This window comes from Mya arenaria, chromosome 14 (assembly GCF_026914265.1).
Source record: "Mya arenaria isolate MELC-2E11 chromosome 14, ASM2691426v1".
Taxonomy (NCBI): Eukaryota; Metazoa; Mollusca; class Bivalvia; order Myida; family Myidae; genus Mya; species Mya arenaria.
The window spans coordinates 23,619,825-23,625,683 of NC_069135.1; the positions used below are offsets into that span (position 1 = coordinate 23,619,825).

The window sequence follows — 5,859 nt, forward strand, 5'->3', positions numbered from 1 at the left end:
ATATATGTACATGTACATTTAAAAAACATGTAGGCAAAGCAATGTCAACGCACTCTCTGGTCTTGAAGAATTTCCAATAAGTAAATAGTGAGGCAATAGTCGGGCATCGACAACAAAGTGGTCAGTTCATATATATATTAGAAATATTAATACATATAGTGGGCAAAAAGTCCTGTTCTCACAACACTTTCTTGTCAATGAACTGACCGTGAGTCTTGCCCATCCTTCAAAAAAAATACCATTCTTACACGTAAATGTTTTTTAAGATACAAGACTGGAGAAATGAAACCATATCCAATATTCAGAGCTGTGGGACCTCCCTAGATGTCATTCATCGCAGGTTTCGCGGCATTTTGGGTAAAAAATTACTCCTTTGACGAATATCCCATCAACCGATGGGGGTAAAACTCCCCTTTTGGCTTCAAAATTCTGTTTAAGTCACACTTGGGGATGTGACGGGGTCAAGCCATAATGCAGCCATTATAGGGCGCGGGCAGACCTTTATAAACTCAACAACAACATAATATTGCATGGCCATCGGAATAAAGTGGGTCGAAATCATGTATTTCAAATTGTAGTATGTTATTCAAAAAAAGCGAGCTTATGAAGTAATCTATAACGGAATTTTGCTTATAGGTACTTTTGCCTATGCCCTTATCCCTTCCAAACCTACCATTTCAGATGAATAAATTATTATTTTTGCTTATTTGCAAAATAGTTGTACCGATTGTGTTTATTTTGGTATAAACAGAAGAGCGATTCAGCGTTAACTTATTCAAAACAAGGGTACGTACTTGATTAAAATAATCTAAAATTTCGTTATTAAAATTTAATAAATCTGCGATCAAATCATCGCTTTCAACAAAATCCTTTGCATTTGAAGTGTGACCATTAGTGTCCCCACATAGATAACATTGTCATGGTTATTACACATATCCATAATTTCATTTTCAAAAATAAGCATTTCATCATGGCTAAAGAATCTGGAAGATTCAGGAGGTATGCAAATAATACCCAATATTACATCTGTATTTATGGACAGAGATCCCTTATTAGCCTTTACTCACATGATATAATCAGACTGAGTTTCTATCATTTGAAAGTGCATGTCTTTAATAAACAATCCAATACCTCCTGGGTTTTTTTTCAAAACATTCTGTTTTCTAGGTTGTGATAAAAATTCATAATTCTCAATGCTAATGATGTCTAAATCTGATAACATAGTTTCAGTACAGCAAAATATATCATAAATATTAATTAAATTTTTAAATTCCGTGTAATTCAATCTTAATTTAATTCCACACACTTTTAACGATCCTATTGCACAACAGGTTTGGAGTTTATCATTAAGTTGGAATAGTATTATTCTTAAGTCAAAACGAATTCACTTATTTGAATTAAGGTTAAATATAATCGATACAGTAATGAGATAAAGAAAAACTATTGAGCACATGATCAGATTCGTTTAAAGTGATTGACAAATATATGTCGATATAATTTTAATAATCGAGTTTCTTCTTGTTTAAATGTGTGTCTGTTTATTTATAAACTGATGCAATCGATATGTATGTACCATTTAACTGTTATAATTCTAAGCATGGAATCATCATTATGTGTTATTCCATTTTGAAATACCATTTTATATACTTCTGTCATAAATTAAACTCCGACGTATACTGTATGAATAAGGAAACACGTAAGTAGTGTGTGCCTTCTCCTAATCATATATGGGTAAAAGATACATTTATATATTACTGTGAAATCATTAATGTTCGTGGGCATGAAATTTCGTGGTTTGCCGAAAAAAACAATTTCGTGGGTACTTGAATTCGTGGATTTTCATTTTTGAAAAAAAATAAAAATCGAAGATGCGATCGTCCTAGATCGTCTGCATAATATCCACGCGCTGGCCCGTGATTTCCGTCTTCTATGTCACTCGGTTTATGACACTCGCTAATATGGTACGACATGCCAATTAATGCATATACCCATGTCACTTATCGATTTAATTGGGAATAAAGGTAATAAAAGAAGATGTACCCTGATCATAAATACAGATAGGGGAAGCCATTGAATGCCAATTAAGAATTTTGCAAACTGTGAAAACACCGAAAAGGTACGTATATTGTCACGTTCGGTGCTTAGTAACCTTCAATATACTAGTAATCGATTAATTATTTTATTAAATTAAAAATCGAGTATGGACACTCATCACGCACATCTTGTAAACTTGGAGATTTTCATTAACAGCACACGTTTAAACACGTGCTTATAACTGTCATTTGCTGCATTGTCTGATTTTACATTGTGAAATCACGCGTAAACGAGAGCGAGATTTGGAAGTGAGATTTGACCCTCAGGGGGGTATCCATCTTTGTTTACATCCGATGTGACAGCTAATGCGAATCGTTACGCTCAAATGAACTATTCTTTTTCTCAAAATTCTTTACGCAATATTGTTTTGTAGTTGATAAGAGTATTAACATAGGTTTCATGCGGTGCACTTTTTGTTTTTTCCTCCAAAATGGGGAAAAGGGACTTTTGTTGTGCAGAAGGTTGTAGTCATAAACGATCTCGCGGGGCAACATGCAGTTTCTTTAGAATTCCAGAAGAACCAAAGTTAAGGACCCTTTGGCTAAATAAAATTTCAAGAGTAGAAAAAATTGAACAAAATGGAAAGATTGTAACAAAGTTATGGACACCAAGCAAATCTTCAAAATTATGCAGCTGCCATTTTGATGAACCACCACAGGCCAAGTCCAGGAAGAAATGGTTCCAAATTCCATCCATCTTTTCCCATCGTCCTGCCAGCAGTAAGCCCACTTGGAAAGCTCCTAAGGAGAGACAAGCCAGTAACCAGAATGTGAAAAGAGCCCTGTACACAGCAGTACCGATTGTAAGTCATATATTGTGATTGAAATGTAAATATGAAGATTAATAATCATCATTTTCTATCTTAAAGCTGCACCCTCACAGATGTACTGTTTTGAAATTGAGCCAATGTTGGTGCAAATGTCTGGAAAAGATGACATGATACTGCTGACAAAAGATCTGATCAGCTATGTTTTCATATTTACGACTGTAAATCGATGTTTTAAGGGTAACCACATCAAAGCACTTAGAAAAATAATCGACTGAATGATACTTGAACGTTTCATCTCTGTTTCAGTGTACTCCTGAAAGAATTCCATGTGAGCAGGGTCCTGTCATAGATGATGCAGGCATTGTGGACCGGGATTCCTGTGCAGATGTGGTAGTGCCAGACACAGCAGATATAATCACAGAGGTTAATTCTTACAAAATTAAACTTAAAAAAAACATTTTACTAGACACAAATACTGAAGAAATACAACCATAGGCGTAACTGCCTAAGTATTTATTTCAAAATACATACATGTAGTCTAAGGCACAAAATATAGGTGGATGCAAAAAATAATGAAACACAACTAAAAAAATATATAATTGATATCCAATGAGTTATACATAATAATACATTTAAAGGAATAAATATGCAGCAATCTATTAATGTGCACCTTAAAGAGCAGTACTCAGTACTGTACTTAACATGCACTGCATTCATGACATGTAAATGATTTGTTCACTATAAACTCTAAACATATACTGATCAAATGAACAAGTTGTACTACACTTTGATGGTTTATATCTTGGTCAGTGACAAATTTCAATCTGAACCATATTACATTTACATATTCCATGAAAATTATAAAAGTATTATCTTGAATTACCTTGTTATTATTGAAAATGTTTCAGGCAGTGCAGTTGGCGGGTCAAGACTACCTCAACACTGAGGAAGATAAGGAGTCCTTCAAGCTACTAGAAAGCAACAAAGACTTGGCCGGTGTCATCCAAGAAAGAGAAAGACTACAGACATGTGAATATGACCTGAAAAAACTGAAGGCTTCTGGACAAATATTAGAGGTGAATGAATTGAGAAACAATGACAAGCTGTTCCGCTATTGCACAGGACTTAAAGTTGAGGTCTTTGATTCACTGTACAAATATTTGGAGCCAAAAGCAAAAGTTCTTAAGTACCCACAAGGCGAAAGGACAAAAGCGTACAAGAATCATGCCGAAAACTACAAACGAAAGCCAGGAAAAGCCAGACAAACATCCCTTGAGCAAGAGATGTTCTTCACTCTGGTTAAATTGAAACTTGGTTTGCAGACTATGGACTGTTCAATGCGGTTTGGCATGTCCACTGCAAGATGCAGTGTTATTTTCACTGCATGGGTGACATTATTATCTCAGGAACTAGAAAAAATATGCAAGATGCCACCAACCACAGAATGTGACAACATGTACAACGCGAAGTGTTTTAATGAGTTCAAGAACTTGAGAGTAATTGTAGACTGTACAGAACTGTACTCTGAAACCCCTTCATCTGTTGGTGCTCACAAACAATTTCATTCAAACTATAAACACCACTCAACTGTTAAGTTCCTTGTAGGTATGAATACAGGTGGTGCTATAACGTACATTTCTGTGATGCATGGTGGTAGATCAAGTGACAAGTTCATAACTGTAGGGGCTGATGACCTACTTTCTAGCTTAAATCCAGGAGAAAAGGTTATGGCAAACCGTGGCTTCACCATCCAGGAATGCCTTCCCTCAGGTGTTAAACTGGTAATACCGTCATTTAAACATAAGGACAAATCACAGTTTAAAAAGGATGAACTACATAAGAACAAGAAGATCTCTGAAGCCCGGGTTCATATCGAAAGAGCAATTAGAAGAATTAAACAATTCAACATCCTCAGACAAGAAGTGAAACTGTCTCAAGTGGATGTGTTTGACCACATTTTCAAGGCTTGTGGGTATCTGGTTAATTTCCAGGACCCTTTCTTGAAAGTTGAAGATGAGTGATCAGGATTATGTTTATAGTACTGTTGATAGAATGGTTGAAGTCATCAGGCATTGTTCTTTACTTAGATCCAATCTGAAATAGTGCTCCAAGTGCTATATGTATGGTGTAAATTCTCCAAGTACTATATTTTGTATGTTGTAAATACTCAAATTACTACATTTTGTATGTTGGAAATGCTCAAAGTACTATATTTTGTATGTTTGAATGCTCAAAGTACTATATGTATGTTGTTAATGCTCAGCTTTTTTGTCAGACTTTTAAGTGTACCATGTCACACATTAATCTCATCAAATATTGTTGATATAAAGTAATCACTTGCTTGAGATTCAGTTTGAAACAGTGCTTCAAGTACTATGCCATTTATTATTTTATATATGCTGTTCTATTGTTACTGTTAACTTATAGGGAACCATGCCAAATATTGATCTCACATGCAATTGATGCAATAGTCATTTTTGTTGTAAATGACTTCCTAATGTGGAAAATGTTGATCATTTCAAACCTTTTTTCATAAACCGGTAAGACACATGTAATTATATATGGTCAATACTTCCACCACCAGTACCAAAAAGTGCAATTGTTTGGACTGTGACTACATTCACATGTGATAAGATATATTTATTCACATCAGTTACATTTTAATGGTTGACATTATTTTCAACAATTAGAGGCATATTTATGTTTACTCTTGTTTTAATATTTCAAATTTTATTAATATTCCTGTATAATTCCTTCCACGTTGATTGTCCTAGGTCTTTATCAATATGCACACATACGCTTTAATTGCTGACTATAATGCATTATTGATAAACTGATGAACCTTTTTGCTGTTTCATACACCATTAAATTTCAAGAAATATTTGTTTTTCTTGTACATTAGATCCATTTGAAGGCCAAGTACATTTTAGTTTATTTATTTACTGAAGTTTTTAATACATGTGTTGAAATGAGTTTATGACTTTAACTAATATGAG

The 5,859-nt window shown here is 34.3% G+C and overlaps 1 pseudogene; it reads left to right on the plus strand.

The window, feature by feature from the left end:
* The first annotated feature begins 2,672 nt into the window (after window positions 1–2,672).
* LOC128215928 (uncharacterized) lies at window positions 2,673–4,884 on the plus strand (annotated as a pseudogene).
* The last annotated feature ends 975 nt before the right edge of the window (window positions 4,885–5,859 follow it).